The sequence below is a fragment of the Thamnophis sirtalis genome, unplaced genomic scaffold, assembly GCF_051295495.1.
Source record: "Thamnophis sirtalis isolate CommonGarterSnake01/CBP01778 unplaced genomic scaffold, rThaSir2_p1.2 scaffold_2, whole genome shotgun sequence".
In the NCBI taxonomy this organism is placed as follows: domain Eukaryota; kingdom Metazoa; phylum Chordata; class Lepidosauria; order Squamata; family Natricidae; genus Thamnophis; species Thamnophis sirtalis.
In genome coordinates, this window is record NW_028261382.1 from 11,764,266 (window position 1) to 11,787,797 (window position 23,532).

A 23,532-nucleotide genomic window follows, 5' to 3' on the forward strand; every position below is an offset into this window, starting at 1 on the left:
TAGCTAAACATCCATAATATTTAATACCAAAAATTCCATCCTCCATCCTCTATTCTATTCTATTCTATTTCTTGCCACATCGCTTACCATCAAGTTGAAGCCTCCTTGGCTTTTCATTCATTCCAATTTAACAAGTCCCATGGCAGGAAACCATATCTTGACACTCTCCTTTGGGATTTAATAGAAGCACCAGAGGCCAGGCAGTTTTAGACTGCTAGAAAGAATCATTTTCTAGGCTGCCTTTTCCCTAAATGAATGCTATAACATCCATCTGCTTATGAGAGTTTCATTGAAGTTCTTCTATGGAAAAATAAATCAAAAGCAAATTCTCTTTCAACAGCTTCAATGGGGACCTGGTATGCCTGGCCCTTTTCTGCCTACCACTTAATAATATGCATTGCCTTCCGAATGAGATTCCTTGTAAGTCTATTAAATCCTGCACGTAAACATTCCACTGACGGTTCAGCCTGTATTATACATTTTAATCAGCTTCTTCCCAGATAGTTATCTTATCCGTTTAATCAACTGGACAATAGGGAAGAGCAAGGAAGTACAAGAAGCAATCTTCAGGTTTTCCATTTTTCCTGATGTTAATTGCAAAATGGCAGAGAAAGAGGCTTGGCTGGGAAGGAAGGAAGGAAGGAAGGAAGGAAGGAAGGAAGGAAGGAAGGAAGGAAGGAAGGAAGGAAGGAAGGAAGGAAGGAAGATTATGCTTCTAGGGAAGAAAGGAAGGAAGGGAGGGAGTGAGAGAAGGAAGGAAGGAAGGAAGAAAAGGAAGGAAGGAATAGGGAAGGAAGGAAGGGACAATGATTATGCTTCTAGGGAAGGAAAGAGGGAGAAGGAAGGAAGGAAGGAAGGAAGGAAGGAAGGAAGGAAGATTATGCTTCTAGGGAAGAAAGGAAGGAAGGAAGGGAGGGAGAGAAGGAAGGAAGGAAGAAAAGGAAGGAATAGGGAAGGAAGGAAGGAAGGAAGGAAGGGACAATGATTATGCTTCTAGGGAAGGAAAGAGGGAGAAGGAAGGAAGGAAGGAAGATTATGCTTCTAGGGAAGAAAGGAAGGGAGGGAGGGAGAGAAGGAAGGAAGGAAGAAAAGGAAGGAAGGAATAGGGAAGGAAGGAAGGAAGGAAGGGACAATGATTATGCTTCTAGGGAAGGAAAGAGAAGGAAGGAAGGAAGGAAGGAAGATTATGCTTCTAGGGAAGAAAGGAAGGAAGGGAGGGAGGGAGAGAAGGAAGGAAGGAAGAAAAGGAAGGAAGGAAGGAATAGGGAAGGAAGGAAGGAAGGAAGGGACAATGATTATGCTTCTAGGGAAGGAAAGAGGGAGAAGGAAGGAAGGAAGGAAGATTATGCTTCTAGGGAAGAAAGGAAGGGAGGGAGGGAGAGAAGGAAGGAAGGAAGAAAAGGAAGGAAGGAATAGGGAAGGAAGGAAGGAAGGAAGGGACAATGATTATGCTTCTAGGGAAGGAAAGAGAAGGAAGGAAGGAAGGAAGGAAGATTATGCTTCTAGGGAAGAAAGGAAGGAAGGGAGGGAGGGAGAGAAGGAAGGAAGGAAGAAAAGGAAGGAAGGAAGGAATAGGGAAGGAAGGAAGGAAGGAAGGGACAATGATTATGCTTCTAGGGAAGGAAAGAGGGAGAAGGAAGGAAGGAAGGAAGGAAGGACGGAAGGAAGGAAGGAAGGAAATTATTTGTATATTTATAAGAGGGAATGGGAGAGGCATGAGCAAAACAAGTAATTTTTGTCTTCTAACCATTGACCTGAGACTCTCATAAAGTGAGAAGATTGTTGATCATTCTTTGGTGCTGAGATCTAGAAAGGAGGTTTTTCTGAGCCTCTTCTAGGTATGTCTAGTTTAATGAAAAGAAGGACTAGGGGAGACATGATAGCAGTGTTCCAATGTTATGTTTATGTTATCTTTATTATACTTGTATGCCACCCTATTCCCGAGGGACTCAGGGCGGCTAACAAACAAGTGGGGAAGGGGGAAATGCAAAAAAAGAAACAAGACAAAAACAAGATACAAGAAACAGATTAAAAACTACGCAACAATCGCAACAATTCAAGTGGGGCTGGGAAGTCATCAGCCCCAGGCCTGCCGGAACAGCCAGGTCTTGACGGCTTTGCGGAAAGCCTGAAGGGTGGTGAGGGTCCGAATCTCCACGGGGAGATTGTTCCAGAGGGATGGAGCAGCCATAGAGAAGGCCCTCCCCCGGGGGGTCGACAGTCGACATTGGCTAGCTGATGGTATCCAGAGGAGGCCTAATCTGTGGGATCTAATAGGTCTATGGGAGGTGATTGGCAGGAGGCGGTCTCTCAAGTACTCAGGTCCAATGCCATGTAGGGCTTTAAAAGTTACGACTAGCACCTTGAAGCGTGTCCGGAGACCGATAGGCAGCCAGTGCAGCTCACGGAGGATAGGTGTGACGTGGGTGTACCGAGGTGCACCCACAATCACTCGCGCGGCTGCATTCTGGACAAGCTGGAGTCTCCGAATACTCTTCATATCTGATATCTGAATATCTGAGAGGCTGCCACAAAGAAGAGGGAGTCAAGCTATTCTCCAAAGCACCTGAGGGTAGGACAAGAAGCAATGGGTGGAAACTAATCAAGAAGAGATCCAACCTAGAACTAAGAGTTTTTCCTGACAGTTGAAACAATTAATCAGTGGAATGACTTGACTTCAGAAGTTGTAGGTGGTCCAACACTGGAGATTTTTAAGAAGAGATTGGACAACCATTTGTCTGAAATGGTGTAGGGTTTCCAGGGGGTTGGATTAGAAGACTTCCAAGGTCCCTCCCAACTCTGTTATTCTGCCAGAAGTGAAACATGAAATCTCCTGGAAGCTACACAAAACAATCTGTCCTTAAACACCCACCAACATCTTAATGGGGGAGGATCTGGGACATCACCGAGACTGTCCAAGAATGAAAAAAACAACAACCCAATAATACACGGGCAAACAATAGATACAAACTCAAATAAACTGCTCCAAAGTTGATTGCAGAAAATACGACTTCAGAAACAGAGTGGTCAACTCCTGGAATGCTCTACCCGACTCTGTTGTTACATCCTCAAACCCCCATAACTTTAACCTCAAACTGTCTACCATGGACCTCATCCCATTCCTAAGAGGTCCGTAAAGGGGGCGTGCATAAGCGCTAAGGTGACCAGATTTTCAGATTGGAAAAGAGGGACACCCTTGACGGGGGGGGGGGGGGGGGGGCTTGATTAAAAAAAAATTTTTTTGTCAAAAGCTCACCCCAGGACACTGAAACCAGCATAAATACGAATCTGTTGCCAAACAAAATTTTGATCACGTGACCATGAGGATGCTGCAACGGTCGCTAAGTGTGAAAAATGGTCGCAACGGTCGCTAAGTGTGAAAAATGGTCGCAACGGTCGCTAAGTGTGAAAAATGGTCATCAGTCACTTTTTTCAATGCCATTGTAACTTTGGTCACTAAATGTTTTCCCCCTCCTCGAGACTCCTCACTTCTTCCTTCATTCCTCTTGCTTATCTACCTTCACCTTATCTGTCTTCTGCTCTTTCCCTCTCTTCCTTCCTTCCTCCCTCCTTCCATCCTCTTCTTTCCTCACTCACTCCCTTCCTCCTTTTTTCTCTTCCTTCCTCCTTCCATTCTTTATACGATATAAAATTCAATGAGGGTGAAACACACAAAATCTGGCAAAGCTGCCTTGCACCAACCTGGCCTGCCCATAGAATAGCAGCCACTTTGAGACACATAAACCTGGTCTGAACATATTGCATCACAAAGATTTGCAAAGATCACATTTGCAAAAAGGAACATTTCTTGTAGTAAATACATTTTATAAACAATTTAAAAGTAAAAATCCCCCCAAAATAATAAAAAAGGTATTCTATAAATAAAAGAAATCCTTAAAAACCATTGTTAAGTATTACACCAGCAATAATTTATACTGTCACCATTTCAAACTATCATCAGAAATACGAATCCGTTGCCAAACATCAACATTTTGATCGCGTAACCATGAGGATGCCACAACGGTCGCTAAGTGTGAAAATGGTCGCTAAGTGTGAAAAATGGTCATCAGTCACTTTTTTCAATGCCATTGTATCTTCCTGATTATTAAAAGTGCAAATTCACTCAGTGTCAATCATGACTCCTGAGTCCATTTCAAAGTATTGTGCATAGAAATTTTAAAAATGGCTTGTTTCAATTTATTTTGGATAGAATCTTTTTTTAAATAGTCTAAGACAATTTAAAAAAAGAATCAACACAGAATACCACTATTTTAAAAAATCATATGCACAATAAATAAAATATTATTTTAAAATACATTGAGCCTATACTCCTTACAGTAAATGACTCATCTGGAAACAAGCCAATAGCATTTTTTGTGCTTTCAAATTTACAGATGTTCCAAAATCAGCTTAAAGTCCAAATATTTAAAGACCACCCCCCTCAAAGCTATCTTACCAGAGCTTTAAATATCTTCTGGGGAGGCCCTGTAATCCCATTCATGACAAAGGTAGGGCTTTCTCAGGAGAAAGGTCTCAGCTGGTGCCCTGCTCATCCTTTGGAAACCTCCTCCAGAGCAGGGAGCCCTAACCTGCTGTCCATTCAGGAAGGCTGTACAAATTATTCTGTCTTCTAGAGCCATTGGGATTTAATATGGTTTTATCACTGGATTTTCTTTTTATTGTTTTTGTGGAATTGTTACAATGATTTTATAAAAATATAATTTTATTTGGCATTTTTGTTGCTGTAAACTGCTGAAAGCCCCTGATAGAATACAAATTATTTAATAATAAATTTAAAAAGCTGGGTGCAAGATATGAAAACACTGCAAACTATTGTTCAAGATAATTTGAGAAAAAGGAATCATTCACCAAGAGTGCTAATAACTACTGCTAAGTTATATAGCAAATCAGATACTAAGGCCTAATGCCACAGAGGGGAGAGAAATTCATAAGTTTTCAAGATTTCCTGCAGTGCTTCAAACATGAATGAATCCACAGCTATTATTTGATACAAGAAGATGGGTATGGAGAACGGAAAGAAATTTAAATTAATAAAAAAGATGCCACTGAAATCATCTGTTTTAAATTATAATCCCTCTTCCTGACAGTGGATCAATAAAAAAAGATTATGCCCAATTCAAACTGGAAAAATACATTTAGCTCAAAAAAATAAGATCGTCATGGTGATGAAAGAACATGGCAAGTATCCCTAGGAATTATTTGTCTCTCCAGGCAAATAAGGAAATACCTGTTGCTCTGGTCTTTAATGCAATTCTTGCTTAAGGCAGAGCCCTCCCCCGAAAAAATGCTTCTGCCGGGCTGCGAGAGCCACGTGGTGGAAGTTGTCTGCACAGCTGAAAAAAGGACTGTTTGCTGGGCTGGGAGGAGGAGACAGCCCCCTGCCTTCTCCCCCTTTGGCTTTGCGGAGTTCCCAGCCAGCACGGGCGGCAAGTCTGGATGGAACCACGTGGAAGTTCTCTGCGTGACCGGCAGCCGCTTTTTACTCCCGAGTAAAATTTTTACTCGGGAGTAAATTTTACTCCCGAGTAAAATTTTTACTCGGGAGTAAGTAAAATTTACTCCTGAGTAAATTTTTTTACAAAACATGATTAATTTTACTCACCACCAGTAAGTGCAGCTGCAACCCCAACAAGAAAGACAAAATAAAATGGAGACTCCTCTGCGTCCTCAGCTAAGGAGTCCAGCCAATCAGTGAGCTGGTTGGCCAGCTCACTGATTGGCTGGAGTCCAGCCAATCAACTCAGTGAGCGGCAGGCTGGGCTGGCTTAAATTTGTAGGTAGCATAGAACAGAACGATGAGCCAGCCCAGCAGCTGATGGGCGGGAGCGCCAAAAAAAGCGTGCCTTTTAAAAAAGCGGGCGGGACGCGGGAAAATGCATCAAAAAGCGGGGGTGTCACGCCAAAAGCGTTATGTCTGGTCACCTTAATAAGCGCACCAGTGTGCCCAACGCCCTTGTCCTACTGTCCCCATTTATTCGTACCCATTTCCTGGGCTCATGTCTGTGGTTATATTTATATCTGTTATCTCGTACATGGTTGACAAACTAAATAAACAAATAAAATAAAATAAAATAAATAAAATGGGAGAGCGCTGGGGAGTAAGGGAATTCAAGAGTGATACTCACCCAGTGGTGGGTTTCAATTTGTTTTCAAACCTACTCGGTGGGTGTGGCATCCTTTGTGGGAGTGGCTTGCCGGCCATGTGACCTGGTGGGAGTGGCTTGCCGGCCATGTGTTCTCTCTCTCTCTCTCTCTCTCTCTCTCTCTCTCTCTCTCTCTCTCTCTCTCTCCTTCCTTTTGTCTCTCTGTCCCTTTTTCCTTTTTTTTCTTTCATCTCTCTCTCACTTTTTTTCTTTTTTCTTTCTTTCTTTCTTCCTTTCTTTTTCTTTCTCTGTGTGAGTCTGTCTGTATGTCTCTCTCTCTCTCTCTCTCTCTCTCTGTGTGTGTGTGTGTGTCAGTGGTGGGTTTCAAACAATTTTGGAACCTCTTCTGTAGGTGTGGCCTGCTTTCTGGTGGAACCTCTTCTAACCGGTTCGGTAGATTTGACGAACCGGTTCTACCAAACTGGTGCAAACTGGTAGGAACCCACCTCTGTACTCACCGAAGCTCCTTGGCTGGGAAGGGAAATCTCAGGTTGCCAGTATTTGTGGCTAAAAACATTTCTCCCCCAGCATTAAATCCACCAAGACGCAAACATTTTCAGTGTTGGAATGCCGGCTTCTGCTATTCTCCCCTACGGTCGAGCAACGTTAATCTGCTGCCAACTGACTGCTCATTATTGTTCAACTCCCAAGAAAGGTGTCACTTTGTGTGAAGTGGAACCTGCTAAATAATTTTGACAGATGCACCACAGAGGGCCAGCTCCAGAGCCACCTTCTCTATTTCCATTGCCTCGGGTAATTGCTCTGATTAACAGGGAGGTCTTTAGAATGCACCACCTATTCCAAACAGAGCTTTTCACATCCCTTTCTCATAGCTCCTTTACATGATTTGCATTCTTGGAGCGGAGGGGGGGTAAGGGAGAGGTGGGACAGGGGGAGAGAGAGAAGGAGAGGAGGAGAGAGGAGGTAGGAAAGGAAGGGGAAGGGAAAAGGAGAGGGGGAGAGAAGGAGAAGGAGGGGAGAGAGAGAGGGAGAGAGAGAGGGAGAGAAAGAAATAGGGGGCAGGAAAGGGGGAGAGAGAAGGAAAGGAAGAAGATAAGGAAGGAAAGGAAGGGGAAGAGAAAAGGAGAGGGGAGAGAGGGAGAAGGAGGGGGAGAGGGAGAGAGAGGGGGAGGGAAAGAGGGAGAGAGAGAAGGAAAGGGAGAGGAGGAGAGGAGGTAGGAAAGGAAGGGGAAGGGAAAAGGAGAGAGGGAGAGGGAGAAGGAGGGAGAGAGGGAGAGAGAGGGGGGAGGGAAAGGGGGAGAGAGAGAAGGAAAGGGAGAGGAGGAGAGAGGAGGTAGGAAAGGAAGAGGAAGGGAAAAGGAGAGAGGGAGAGGGAGAAGGAGGGAGAGAGGGGGGAGGGAAAGGGGGAGAGAGAGAAGGAAAGGGAGAGGAGGAGAGAGGAGGTAGGGAAGGAAGGGGAAGGGAAAAGGAGAGGGGGAGAGAAGGAGAAGGAGGGGAGAGAGGGAGAGAAAGAAATAGGGGGCAGGAAAGGGGGAGAGAGAAGGAAAGGAAGAGGAGGAAAGGAAGAGGAGGGGAAAAGGAGAGGGGGAGAGAGGAAGAGATGGGGAGGGAAAGGGGGAGAGAGAGAAGGAAAAGGGAGGAGGAGAAAGGAGGTAGGAAAGGAAGGGGAGAGAGGGAGAAGAAGAGACAGTGATAGAGAAGGAGAGAGAGGGAATGAGGGAGAAGGAGAGTGGGAGAGAGACAGAGAAGGAGGGAGAAGGAGAGAAAAAGTGATAGAGAGGAGAGGGAGAAGGAGGGAGAAGAAGAGGGAGAGAGAGAGAGTTTGCTTAGAGAGGATAAACACTGCAATGGTTCTGCAATTACATCAGTAACATTTTCTCTGAAAAATTAATGAAACATATTGTGTTTGGTCTATAGCGCCTGTCTTTGATATGCCCTGTATGTCTGAGAAAGTCTGTGCTTGTGTGGGTGTATGTAGCTACAACTAAATTTTTTTTTCTCTATGTACAGTATAAACACACAGAAGGAGAGGGAGAAGGAGAGGGAGAGAGGGAAGGAGGGAGAAGAAGAGGGAGAGGGGGAGGAGAGGGAGGGAGGGAGAGAGAGGCTTTATTTTAAAGCAGCCTTAAAATTTGAGGTTCCCCCAAGGACACGGATGACAATTAACAGGACTTTGAAGAAACTTCTCGAGAATGAAGTGTCGCTTTCCTTAGCCCAGATTACAGTCTTTTATTAATTAGAAAGCCAATCCGTTAATTAACAGCAGAGCTCAGAAAGACGGGTGTACGCATGTCAGATGAAGTGTCAGATCTCAAATTCTCCCCAGGCTGCTGTTGTATACGCACATCGCCCGATGTGCTGCACTCCTCTCACAAAACAGAGTTATTTTGGTGGCTGAGAACCACCCTCGACGTGGCGAGGGGGCAAGGGGGCGGGGCAAAGTCACAAAGTAGGAGGAGCTATCTCATCAATCACATTGGGCGGAAGCTACACTTTCCATTTGGCCTGGGAAAAGTGTTAATTTCTGTTTTCTTTAAAAACAACAACACTGTTACGCCTATTTTTAGGATTACACTGTGATTTCTTTTAACAAAGGAAACGTTTCCAGCAATTGAGGTGAGAAAGGGTTCCGGGAGGCAGGGAAAATAGGAGTTTGCATTTGCAGGTGTCCTACCCTTGTCTCGATTTGGGGTTTCAGGTGATTTTTTCCACTAAAAAGTAAAGGCAGATTTACAACTCGTTCCTCAACAGGAGTTGTCCAATAGGAAAAAAAAATCGGAGTCCTTACCACTCAAAGACATTGATTAGTTACTTAGGATTATTGGAAGAAATGTCCATCTGGGTTCAGGACACTGGAAACATGGAAGCTGCTTGGAAAGATGGTGTTTAATGATGGACAGGATCACAAGGGTTGAAGTCCTGGGCAAAAAAAGGGGCAGAGATGCTGAGAGTGCCCGGGTTTTATGCCTTCTGTTGGGCTTTGAATTTGAGCTTGTGTTCTGATTGGTTGTCAGACTCCCCTGCAGGGGTAACTCTGTAGGTTGCGTTTTGAGTTCCAAGTTTGGTTGAGCCTTGCTGGGCGATGATGTCATGAAAGGGCTTTGGGCAATTCCACCTATGACTCTGCCTGAAGGAGGTAGATCTTTGCTACCGAGGTGGCGCAGTGGTTAGGGTGCAGTACTGCAGGCCACTTCAGCTGACTGTTATCTGCAGTTCAGCGGTTCTAATCTCACCGGCTCAAGGTTGACTCAGCCTTCCATCCTTCCGAGGTGGGTGAAATGAGGATCCAGATTGTTGGGGGCGATATGCTGACTCTGTAAACCGCTTAGAGAGGGCTGAAAGCCCTATGAAGCGGTATATAAGTCTAACTGCTATTGCTATTGCTATGTAGAATAGGCTGGCTCAGGCCTTAAAAGTCCATTGACCAAGGGGGGGGGGGTTGAATTTCTGCCTCCCTTTTAGGGGAAATATTCTGCCGCTTTAATATTTCCTGAAACATCTGATTTTCCTAGGAGAGGGGTGGGTCCTAACTTCCTACATTACTTAGAATCTTTAACAATTACTCTACCATACATAGGAGAGCCATAGTTAATACGAGGTGGGTCAGAATAACAAAATAATAGAGTTGGGGGGAACCTTGGAGATCTTCTAGTCCAACCTCCTGCTCAAGCAGGAGACCCTGTAGCATTCCAGACAAGTGGCTGTCCAATCTCTTCCCAAAAGCCTCCAGTGATGGAGCACCCACATCTTCTGAAGACAAGCCCTTCCACTAATTCATTACTATCAGGAAACTTCTCCTTAGTTCCATGTTGCTTCTCTCCTCGATTAGTTTCCAGCCATTGCTTCTTGTCTGGCCTTCTGGCACCACTGTAACTCATTTATCAGCTGAAAACGGAAGTCAAACCTAAGCTAGTGAATTGAATTCTTGGTGGCTTCATGGACTAGGTTTATCCTCCACTAAGATTTCCTCCCCCTTCTCCCCCCCCCACCCAAGGGGAAAACCCAAATGCTCCTGTTGGAAGAAATGTCCATCTGGGTTCAGCTCCAAGTGGGGAGGAAGACACCGGAAACATGGAGGCTCTTTGGAAAGATAGTTTTAATGGTGGACAGGACCACATGATTTGAGGTCAAAAGGGAAGAGATGCTGAGAGAGCCTCGTTGTCAGCGTTCCAAGTATCATGTAGAATTAAATCAGAGTCCAAGGCAAAACGATCCTTAAAGTTCCAATTTAATACAGCAGACATCTTAGCACATCTGTGTTAATCCCAATTCTGGAAATGACATCAGAATCCCACACAGTTAAAAGTTCATGATCTTGTTCCCACACCCACAAATCCATCACATGGTCCAATCTTCTTCTTCCATGCTGTCATCTCCACCCAGCTGTTTCCGGTCAGGTGTAAAAGTACGGAGACAAAAGATGACCTTGGCTTCTAGAAAAGAATGACAATAACACATTCCACAACCCAACTCCTTTCTATTCCCCCCTCCCACCAACAATACTAATGAAACAGCTTAATGAAATAAGAGAAAGTGTGGCAGGCCAAAATTCTAAAAGGAACATAATTGCAGGCCTGACACTAGTTTTATACCTTCTCTTGGGCCCTTCCTTAGAGTTTCCTGTTCCTGTACAAGAAAAACATCCCATTCGCTGTCAGACTCCCAGGGGGTTGGGGGTCTTAGCTAACTTTGTCTTTTGAGTCCCAAGCTTGCTTGAGCTATTGCTGGGTGATGATGTAATGAAGGGGTTTGGGCAATTCCTCCTATGACTCTGCCTGAAGTTGGTAGATCTTTGTAGAATACACTGTCTCAGGCCTTAATGGTCCATTGACAAAGGTGGGAGGGGGGGACCAGTGGGCAGGAAGCTGCAGGGAGCTACTTTGTCTTTAAAACACGTGTCTCCTTTTCTCATCCAGGGAAATATAATATTCTGCCTTTTTAATATTTCCTAAAATATTTCATTTTTTTCTAGGAGAGGGGAGGGTGCTAACTTGCTATACTCCTTTTGGGTTAATATGGGAGGAATCAATGAATTCTCCGACAAGTAGTTCTTTCAGACATTCCCACTTGTATAAAAAGAAACCAGAGATTACATTTTTCCATTCCTGTAATGAACTTCGAGCCTCTGGGTTTGCGGCGCCCATTGCTCAATCAAGGCGTATAGAAATAAGTCACTTCCCCCTCCCCCCCGTGTTGCGCATTTTGGGCTTTTTCGCAAGAGGCATAATTAAATATCATCCTCTTAGAGTTAAAGCCTCCTACGAAAGTAAAGGCTCTGGGAATTATTTAGCCGTCGCGTTAAGCAAATAAGCGCCTTGTCAAAAAGGCATACCCAGTCTTCTTTCCGGTACAATATATCCCCCAATGGGTTTTACTGCTTTCATCTTGAATCTGTGTCATTCCATTCTTTAAAAGTAGCGCAGAATGAAGGCGCGCTGTGTTTGAAAAGCGGCAATGAAGATTTAAAGCCTTAGGGCAACGGGGAGCATAGAGGTGTGACTGAAGGCGAATATATATATATATGTGTCCTGGGATAATGTCACAAGATTGAATCTGGGTTGGTCACCAGGACCAGAGGTTTAGTCTTCCGAGCTTTCGGACTCGTGCTGGAGCCCATCCTCAGGGGATTTCTCTCTACTGGAATAAATAAATAATGATTGAAACCTGGGCCCCCTTGCCCGTCAACAGGAGTGCTGATTTACCACCGACATAAAGTATTTAGGAGGCAAGAGTTTGGCAAGGACAAGGAAACAACACCCAACAACTTAATAGTTTTACTCACCATGATGTAGAAAAGATATGGAGACTCTGGAAAGAGTGCAGAGAAGTGCAACAAAGATGATTAGGGGACTGGAGACTAAAACATATAAAGAACAGTTGCTGGAACTGCGTATGTCTAGTTAATAGAAAGAAGGACTAGGGGAGACATGAAAGCAGTCTTCCAATATCTCAAGGGTTGCCACAAAGAAGAGAGAGTCAAACTATTTTCCAAGGCACCTGAGGGTAGAAGAAGCAATGGGTGGAAACTAATCAAGGAGAGAAGCAACTTAGAGTTAAGAAGAATTTTTTCTGTCAGTTAGAACAATTAATCGGTGGAACAGCTTGCCTCCAGAAGTTGTGGATGCCCCAACACTGGAAGTCTTTAAGAAGATGTTGGATAACCATTTGTCTGAAACGGTATAGGGTTTCCTGCCTAGGCAGGGGGTTGGACTAGAAGACCTCCAAGGTCCATTCCAACTTTGTTATTGTATTGTATTGTATTGTATTGTATTGTATTGTATTGCATTGCATTGCATTGCATTGCATTGCATTGCATTGCATTGCATTGCATTGCATTGCATTGTAATAGCCAGCCATCAACACCCCATTCAACAACTAAAGAGCCACACACAACTAGGCACCATATAGCAATATCAATAGCACTTAGATTTATATACTGCTTCATAGTGCTTTACAGCCTTCTCTAAGTGGTTTACAGAGCCAGCCTCTTGCTGCCAACAATCTGGGTCCTCATTTTACCCACCTGGGAAGGATGGAAGTCTGAGTCAACATATTGTAGAGTTATATGGTTGAGCTTTCAGTCTGGCCAGATTCTGTCTACAGGTGTGGAAAACAATAAGGATCTCAGCTTGGGAGGATCACCACATGTCATTCTTGCTTTGGAGTCTGACAAGGAATGACCTTGGGGTCCTGGAGGAGGAGATGCAGCCTAGACAACAGTCTAATAAATGAAATTTGACTCCGAAGGGAGAACGGGGTAGCAAAAAATGTCATTTATGCAACCTATCAGGTTTTTCTTTTTTTGGGGGGGGGATATAAGCATTCGGATAGTTTATAATTCGGAGCTTGTGGACATCCCAAAAGCAACATAACTGGGTTACAAGCAGTGGTGGCTTCCGGCTGGTACGGCCTGATACGGCTGTACTGGTAGTAGCCGGGAGAAGCTGACAGTGTACCAGTATGGTGGCTTGTTTGGTCCAACCCAGGGGTGGGTTTCTGCCAGTTCTAACCTCTTCTATAGAAGAGGTTCCACAAATCTACAGTGCCATTTAGAACCGGTTCCAGCTCCCTCCCCCTGCCCGTCCGCACATCATCAAGATGAAGACGGAGAGGAGGAATTCTGGGAGTTGAAGTCCACAAGTCTTTTTTTTTTAATTGAAAATTTTGAAAAAAAAACTTTTATAAATGTTTACTTCCCGCCCCCTCCCCTCCCCCCCTCCCCCCCCAACCTTCCCCCCCCCTCCCGGCTTCCCAGAACCAATACAGGGTATAAATCTTTAACAAAAATATTCTAAAATAAACTTTAAAAAAAAGTTAATATCATCTTTCATTTGAGCTTTAACTCCTCTTTGCTAGGCTAGCTCTAAACAGATTATGTCATTCCTTGTTTCTTCAGTCATAAGCTATCTGGAATTTCTTAGTCCCATATTTATTTTGAGTATAGTCAATCCATCTTCTCCACTCCAGTTTATATCTCTCATTGGAATGGTCCTTGAGATATGCTGATATTTGAAGTCCACAAGTCTTAAAGCTGTCAAGTTTGAACACCCCTGGGGTTTTTCTTTCTAAAGAGTTAGGGGTGCAAGGGTCTTGTAACTTGACAGCTTTACGACTTGCGTGCTTCAAATGCCAGAGTTCCTGAGCCAACATTTTGGTTGCTAAGCAAGAGCGTTGTTAAGTGAGTTTCACCACATTTTATAAGTTGGCCACACCCACCCAGTCACACGGCCAGCAAGCAACTCCCACCTAGTCACATGGCTGGCAAGCCACTCCCACAAAGCAGGCCACACCTACAGAAGAGGTTCTAAAAAAATTTGATACCCACCACTGGTCCACACACCTGCCCGCATTCTATACCGGTTTTTAAAGCGTGTGGCACATGCATGAGCTCCAACAAGCAGCTGGGTGTTGCAGGGGTAGGGGCATGTGCATGAAAGGAGGCGTGGCTCCGTGAGCACCGTACCGGTAGCGATGGCGAGAGGAACCCACCACTGATTACAAGCATCATCTGAACTCAACCATCAAGTCTACCTTGGCGTGATTTTGGTTTTGTTTATGCACTCACAGATGCTACCTCCAAAGGAACCTCTAGAATTAACAGCATTCCAGGCAGGGACAAGAAAAACCAACACACCAAAGAGAAAAGCTTGAAAATCCCCTGCCCATTTCATCCCCCTGTTCAGCTGACAGCTTTCTCCCTTTTGTTGAAACGTTCTTTACGGTGTTCATAATATTTTCAGTACGTGTGCTGTTCAATAATGTTGCTTCCAAGTAAGTTCTTTTTCCTTTGATTTTTTTCTCAGGGAAAAAGAAAAAGGCCTCTTGCTCGGGTTGAAAAGTGCTTTCCAGCACATTAATGGAAAGCAAGTTTTCATTCATTCATTTTTATTTCAGCTTCCCACCAGCGCAGAAAGGGATTTTTTTTTTAAATCTCCAGAATCAATGGAAGCTGTCATAAAGATTAAAGAAGGATCCTGTGCTCCAGGGGTGGCATCTCCACGGCAGAAGGTATGTTGGTTTCTTCTTTCCAGGGCCGGAGGGAGGAAATGGATATCAGATCTCCCTCTCTCTCTCTCTCTGAAGCGTAATTGTTGTTGTTTTTTGTTAGGTGCAAAGGGAGCTTTCAAGTCGATGGAGAGAACAACTCAGGTGCCTATGAATAAGGTTGGAGTGTTCCAATTTTGCAATTAGAATTACTCCATGGTTTTTTTTCTGCAATAGACAGACAGACAGACAGACAGATAGACAGAGACAGACAGAGACAGACACAGATAAACAGACACAGAAACAGACAGACAGACAGACACAGACAGACAGACAGATAGACAGAGACAGACAGAGGCAGACACAGATACAGACACAGATAAACAGACACAGAGACAGACAGACAGACACAGATAGACAGACAGACTGACAGACAGATAGACAGAAACAGACAGAGACAGACACAGGCAGACACAGATAAACAGACACAGAGACAGACAGACAGACAGACACAGATAGACAGACAGAGACAGGCAGACAGACAGACAGTCACAGATAGACAGAGAGACAAACAGACAGACACAGATAGACAGAGACAGAGACAGACAGATAGATAGAGACAGATGGACAGACAGACACAGAGAGACAGAGAGACAGACAAAACAATTCCAAACCAATGTTTCTCAATCTTGGCAACTTTAAAAATTAGGTGGACTTCAACTCCCAGAATTCCCCAACCAGCATTCTGGGAGTTGAAGTCCAACTACGTATCTTAAAGTGGCAAGGTTGAAAAAAAGACAGCACCGAACAAACACAAGGCCACCAAGCTCAGTTTTAGTATCCTTGCAATTGATTTAGCTCCCAAGTTGCTCCGCTTTGTAGATCGAATTGACTTAATTTGGATTTAGCTCAAGGTATTTTTTTTTTAGTATTTTTTTATGATCTCCTTTGGCTTCCTAGCTTCCAGGGACACTTCACTGCTTTCAAGGAAGAGTGAAAGCGTTTGCAAATTCCTGCTCTGCCTTCCCAGAGCTTCCTTGTGCTGGAAGGGAGGAATCACATCAATTTGTATTCCACTCCTGCATCCCTAAGATAACAAATCTAAAGGGGAAAGAGGAGATCAATCTCAAATTCGGTCTTTTTTCTTTGTCCTCCCTACAGTTTTGAGCTGTGTGGTGACTGCTAACATCAGTTTATTTTGTTAGTGAATTAAATAAGTGTTGAATGCTCACTGGAGTCATTTTATACCTGCTAACATCTCCACAAAGGTGCAGTATATTCTCATTTTCTTTTCAGTCACTATTGAAGGGCTTTATAATGGGAGCCACAAATCAATGGCATCAGATAATGGTTTTGAAAGAGAGCCCCCACTGAAACATAGAGTTTCTTCTACCTTTGTGTTTTTTTCTTTTCCCTTTTACAAAAATAATATGAGGGCGTGCAACATTTTAGCAATGATAACAATCCATTAATAGAGCAACACTTGGAATGCAAGGCGATCCAACCCGTCAGTCCTAGAGGAGATCAACCCTGACTCCTCTTTAGAAGGCCAGATCCTGAAAAGGAAACTCAATACTTTGGTCACCTAATGAGAAGGAAGGACTCACTGGAGAAGAGCCTAATGCTGGGAAAGACTGAGGGCAAAAGAAGAAGGGGATGACAGAGAATGAGGTGGCTGGATAGGGTCACTGAAGCAGTAGGTGTGAGCTTAAATGGACTCCGGAGGATGGTAGAGGACAGGAAGGCCTGGAGGAACGTTGTCCATGGGGTCGTGATGGGTTGGACGTGACTTCGCAGCTAACAACTGATTTCCCTCAATTGTGTCTTAGTATGTTGTATGTCCCCACTCCATTACTTGCACAGATTCACCCTGCTGAGAAAGTAAATGCTAGGGTGAAAACTCTTTTGAAAATGTATGAGAGGATGGTATTGGTATCTGGCCTTTATCCATCCCTTAAAAACTAAGGTTTTGACTGGATTTTGTTGTCAGTCTCATAAATGCTAGGTTTTTTTTTTTAAAAAAAAATGGATTTGGGTTGTGTTTGGCAAGCCAAAAGATCCAGTAAGATTGGCCTCCTGGCCAATCTCCTCCTCCTCCTCCTCCTCCTCCTCCTCCTCCTCCTCCTCCTCCTCCTCCTCCTCCTCCTCCTCCTCCTCCTCTTCTTCTTCTTCTTCTTCTTCTTCTTCTTCTCTTCTTCTAGGCTTAGCATCAATACTAAAGTCCTGATTCTTTCTAAGATGTTTTTTTTAAAAAAAGCATTATGATACAGAACTTGGGAACATGGATCTAGTTTCTCCTGATTGGACTGCTGAAAGAAATGTCCTTCTGGGTTTGGCTCCAAGTGGGGAAAAAGACATTGGAGACATGGAGGCTGCTTGGAAAGATGGTTTATTGTTGGACAGGACCACATGGCTTGAGTTCCTGAGCAGAAAAGGTGATCACATGCTTCAATGTTGGTGGAGAAAAGAGAAGGAAGGATGCTAGGGTGAAAACTCTTTTGAAAAATGTATGAGAGGATGGTATTGGTATCTGGCCTTTATCCATCCCTTAAAAACTAAGGTTTTGACTGGATTTTGTTGTCAGTCTCATAAATGCTAGGTTTTTTTAAAAAAAAATATGGATTTGGGTTGTGTTTGGCAAGCCAAAAGATCCAGTAAGATTGGCCTCCTGGCCAATTTCTTGTTCTTCTTCAAGGCTTAGCATCTATACTAGAGTCCTGATTCTTTCTAAGATGTTTTTTTTATTTTAAAAAAAGCATTATGATACAGAACTTGAGAACATGGATCTAGTTTCTCCTGATTGGATTATAACGCACAGCCACTTATTCCATGTCAGTCCTAGGACAACTTGGATTTGGGATATTGCCCTCGCAAATGAGGTGGCTGGATGGGGTCACTGAAGCATTAGGCATGAGCTTAAATGGACTCCAGAGGATGGTAGAGGATAGGGAGGTCTGGAGGAACATTGTCCATGGGGTCGCGATGGGTCGGACATGACTTTGCAACTAACAACAACAACAACAACAACAACAACAACACAGCAAAAGAGCATGCACAAATGTCAAAATACATTAAGGATCCACTGACCCAACTTATTCCTGTGGTGGAATGTAGTCTGGAGCTCCAGAACAGAAGGGCTCCTTCCCAAAGGCAAAGAGGCAACGGAGCTTGGAAAGCCTGATAGGGCAGAAGAGGGCTAAAAGAGCCCCTCCCTACCAGTTTACAGAGTATATCCATAGTTATGCAGGCAGTTACTTTAGTCTGGCAAGATTTTGTCTGCAGGTGAACAATAATGGAGACTGCTCAGAAATAACTCCACATGTTATTCTCGGTTCTTGAGGCCCTGACATCACCAAGATGTTCCTGTAATTCTAAATCTACTATAATTCTAAATGTACTAAATGTTGATGCAGACTCAACGTCAGCCGGCCACCTAAGAATGTACAGGGTGAAAACACGTCAAAACAAGTTCATCAATGTGCCCAAACTGTGGTCTTTGCATTTAAATCTTGCAGCATTAGCAATACTTTGCAGAATAATGCAGAGACACACATTTGTATTCTCTGCAGTCTTTTCTCTTACCAAAATGTACCTTTTGCAAGCTACAAATGGGACCTGCAAACCATCCATTGTAATCTCCCTCTCAGGGAGGCAGGCATATAGTTACAAATGGTCTTCCTCCATCTAATGAAATGCAGCCCCAGAGCCTACTCCAAAGATACTTCAGACCTAAGCCATGTGCCTTGTGTAGCACTGCATATCATATTGTCTCTCCCTATTACACTGTCCAGTCCAAATGAGTAGCAGGCAGCACAGGGCTTAGAATGCACAGGGCTTAGAATGCAGTATTGCAGGCAGATTCTGCCCACAGCCAGGAGTTTGATCCTGACAAGCTCAAGGTTGATTTAGCCTCCCATCCTTCCAAGGGCAGTAAAATGAGGACCCAGATTGCTGGGGGCAATAGACTGACTCTGTAAACAGTTTAGAGAATGTTATAAAGCACAAGGAAGCGTTGTATAAGTTTAAGTGCTATTGCTATTGGTCTCTGTGTCTTGATTGCTTAGGCTGGAGAGCAAATCAGGAAACAACCAGTCCCAAGCTTCAGAACAGTACCAAACTCTCAAACAGTGTGAAGACTCAAACAGATACTTTTGGAGTTTGAACCCCTGGACAAAACAACAGTGTTGTGTTCCAAGCTCAAAAGAAGTCTGGTTTGGCTATGCAACTAAACAAGACATACACGGACTTCAACGGATAATTAGAACTGCAGAAAAAACAATGGTTACCAACCAGTGGTGGGTTTCGAAAGTTTTTGGAACTTCTTCTGTAGGTGTGGCCTGCTTTCCGGGTCCACTGGTGGAACCTCTTCTAACTGGTTCAGTAGATTTGACGAACCGGTTCTACCGAATACAATAGAATACCAACCTGCCTTCCATTGAGGACCTGTACACTGCACGAGTCAAAAAGGGGGCTGTGAAAATATCTACAGACCCCTTGTATCCTGGACATAAATTGTTTCAACTTCTACCCTCAAAATGACACTATAGAGCATTGCACACCAAGACAACTAGACACAAGGACAGATTTTTCACGAATTCCCACAATGCTGTCAAATAATTTACTAAGACTGTATTATTATTATTGTTGTTGTTGTTGTTATTATAATTATTATTATTATTATTATTAACTTCCTTCCTAGTACCTATCTCTCCCCACTTATGACTATAACCATGCTGCTTGTATCTTTCAATTTATATTGTTTTATTTGTTTCCTAGTACGATTTGATAGCTTATTAGTAACCTTGACTATCACTAAGTGTTGTGTCCTTTTTTTCTTGATGAATGTATTTTACTCTCCTTATGTACACTGAGAGCATAGGCACCAATGACAAATTCCTTGTGTGTCCAATCACACTTGGCCAATAAAAGAATTCCATTCCATTCTATTCATTCAGAACAAGCTTAGAACACTTTACTTTGAGTCGGTCATTTCCTCCTTAGAATGTTAAGCTTTGAAACTAAAAGCTGTACCTGTGTGCAGATGAATCTAACATTTCAATTACAGCCCTGTTGATGGCTGGTTCTTCATGACATCTGCCTCTGGTTGGTTCTGCTTCTTTTGCAAAACTCCTGGCAAAAGCTAGCCGAAAATGTCAGGTGAGTTTTTAGGGCCATCAAAGCAAGAAGCCCAGGTGAAACAATCTCAGTTTCTTTTGTCATCTGCTCCACATTTCAGCAAGGCTGTCTCCCCACCTTTCCACATCAAGAGATCCATAATATCGATTTCCAGAGTTGAAAAATCCATTTAAGGCAGAAAGCTGAGAGAGGGGAGCTAGGAAAATCAATATAATTTAAAGTGATTGAATGGAACTCTCCCTTCCAGTGCCAACAGCCAAAGAGGATTATCCCCATCCCATAATGTTTTGATCTCTGAGCCTTTATTTTCATTATATTTGTCACTGACAAAGTGTTCTCCTCACACCAACATGGCTAGGAATTAATTTAAAATTAGAAGTGCTTTGGAAAGACAGATTTGTTTTTCTCCCCACCCTGGAATCCAAAATGGGATCAGTGTCGCTCTGAACTGGAAGCAATTCAGTGGGGAAAGTTTAGCGTCGTCTTCATTATTGATAGAGTGCCACTGATGTGATTTGCTTTGTATGGAATTTAAAAACAAGATTGTAAATGAAATCTACCCAATGTGGATTAGCAATAGCAATAGCAGTTAGACTTATATACCGCTTCATAGGGCTTTCAGCCCTCTCTAAGCAGTTTACAGAGTCAGCATATTGCCCCCAACAACAATCCGGGTCCTCATTTTACCCACCCCGGAAGGATGGAAGGCTGAGTCAACCCTGAGCCGGTGAGATTTGAACAGCTGAACTGCAGAACTGCAGTCAGCTGAAGTAGCCTGCAGTGCTGCATTTAACCACTGCGCCACCTCGGCTCTATATTGAGCAATTTGATTTTCACTCTGATGCACCACCATGTTTCCCTGAAAATAAGACCGGGTCTTATATTATTTTTTGTTCCAAAAGATGTAGTAGGGTTTATTTTCTGGTTAGGTCTTATTTGGGGGGAAATACGGTACTAATTGCATCCATCTAGCTCAGGGGTCAGCAAGCTTAAACACTCAAAGAGCCATTTGGACCCGTTTCCCACAGAAAAGAAAACACCAGGAGCCACAAAACTAACATATGTAGTTGAATTAAACATTCAGTTTTCTTCTGAAACTTTCCTTTTCTTGGATTTATCCATGGTTGGCCTATTGGGGGTTCAAAAAGCTCAATAAATCGTATGGCAGCAAGTATCACACATTGGCGATTGTGACGCAAATTTTGAGTGATAGGGAGCCGCAGCAGAAGGATGAAAGAGTCACATGCGGCTCAAGAGCCGTGGATTGAGCCCTGGTCTAGTGGATGATCTTAACTAGGGCTTATTTTGGAGGTAGGGCTCATATTACAAGCATCCTGAAAAATCATGCTAGGTTTTTATTTTCCGGTTGGGTCTTATTTTAGCAATAGCAACAGCAGTTAGACTTATATACCACTTCATAGGGCTTTTAGCCCTCTGTAAGCGGTTTACAGAGTCAGCATATTGCCCCCAACAACAATCCGGGTCCTCATTTTACCCACCTCGGAAGGATGGAAGGCTGAGTCAACCCTGAGCCGGTGAGATTTGAACAGCCGAACTGCAGAACTGCAGTCAGCTGAAGTAGCCTGCAGTGCTGCATTTAACCACTGCGCCACCCCGGCTCTTTGGGGGAAACGAGGTAGCAACTGTGTCTTTCCCGATCACAATTCTGCAAAAAGAGTGCCCGAAATTAAAGAGATGGGAAATCAGGAGATCCAGGCACTTCAAATTGGTATAAAGATTTAGTGCAAGCTTAAGCTTTCTACAAGAATCTGAACTTTCTTAATGGTCGAAGCAAATTGGCAGTGAGAAGAGTCGAAGGAATTCAAAGTGGGTTGGACTTAGATCCCTTGTGGGCACGCAGGGGCTTGAGAATGATGACCTATTTGACCCTACCCTCTGACTTAGCCTGGTCACCTCCTACAAGACGCTATGGAAAGTTATGTACAATTGTGGCAATAATCTTTTAAAAGAGAGTTTGGAGCAAAGGTGGGTTCCTACCAGTTTGCACCAGTTCGGTAGAACCGGTTCGTCAAATCTACCGAACCGGTTAGAAGAGGTTCCACCAGAAAGCAGGCCACACCTACAGAAGAGGTTCCAAATTTTTTTGAACCCCACCACTGACACACACACACACAAACACAAACACACACAAACACACACAGAGAGAGAGAGAGAGAGAGAGAGAGAGAGAGAGAGAGAAAGGAAGAAAGAAAGAAATAAAAAAGAAAAAAGAAAGAAAAAGTGAGAGAGAGAGAGAGAGAGAGAGATGAAAGAAAAAAAGGAAAAAGGGACAGAGAGACAAAAGGAAGGAAAGCGAGAGAGAGAGAGAGAAAGAAAACACATGGCCAACAAGCCACTCCCACCAGGTCACATGGCCAGCAAGCCACTCCCACAAAGGAGGCCACACCCACAGAGTAGGTTCCAAAAATTTTTGAAACCCACCACTGACACACACACACACAAACACACACACACAGAGATTCAGAGAGAGAAAGAGAAAGAAAGGAAGAAAGAAAGAAATAAAAAAAGAAAGAAAAAGTGAGAGAGAGATGAAAGAAAAAAGGAAAAAGGGACAGAGAGACAAAAGGAAGGAAAGAGAGAGAGAGAGAGAAAACACATGGCCGACAAGCCACTCCCACCAGGTCACATGGCTGGCAAGCCACTCCCACAAAGGAGGCTACACCCATAGAGTAGGCTCGAAATTTTTTTGAAACCCACCACTGGTTTGGAGTTACATTTAAAAATACTTAGCTGACCGAGTCTAACCTTGGAAACTCAGAAGAGTTGGGCTGGGCTAATGTTTGAATGAAAAATGCTCAAATAATGCCAGGGCTATAGGCTAGCTTGGATTTGGAAAGTGAAATAAAAAAAAGTAATCTAGAAGGAAATGTCAAACCCCTATAATGCTGCCAAGAAAACTGTATCGACGTGTAAATGCAATCATGAGCAGTCAAGCTTGACCCAAAGGATAGGATAATTTAAACATTAGGAAAATTTACATGCCAAAGAATTAAATTTTGCCCGCGTTGGAAAGGACAGATCTCTGATCCAAAGAATTTATCACGCAAAATTGACTCAGGGAAAAGTTAGAGAAAGTCAAGACGGGAGGGGGAAAAAAAGTTATTTTAATTCCTCTGCTCAAGGTTGTCCACAGGCTGAATTCAAGGACATTTGGATGTCTTATCAGGACAAGCAGAACAGCCTTCTTTCCTCCCTCCCTTTTCTCCAACTTGTGAAGTTGGATGTCTCAGTCACTAGCAAGGATGACACAATACAGAATAAGTCTCACCTGGAAACAAAACATCTGGCAAGGATGGAAAAGACCAACGACTCAATGTTACGGGTGAGAATTAAATGTAGAAACATCTCCATTTGATAAACTCAAAATAGACTAGTGGAAGGAAGCACCTTGAGAGTTCCAGCAACAAAAGTAGACATGGGCAAATGGTCCCATCTTTCCCATTTCCCTTCAGAAGTTGTGGATGCTCCATCACTGGAGGATTTTAAGGAGAGATTGGACAACCAGTTCTCTAAATTGGTATAGATCTCCTGCTTGAGTAGGGGGTTGGACTAGAAGACCTCCAAGATGCCTTCCGGTTCTGACCCACCCCTTCTCCGTTCAGGAACGAAAGCCAAACAGACGTACAAAAAAATGTTTTAATCAGTCCCGGCTCTTGCTGGCTGTGAGCCCAAAATAAACAAAGATAATCACTCTGGCAACAATTAAACAAGCTTCTCACAGGAAACCACTTATCCAAGTTGGTTTCTCTAAATCATGAACTTGAAT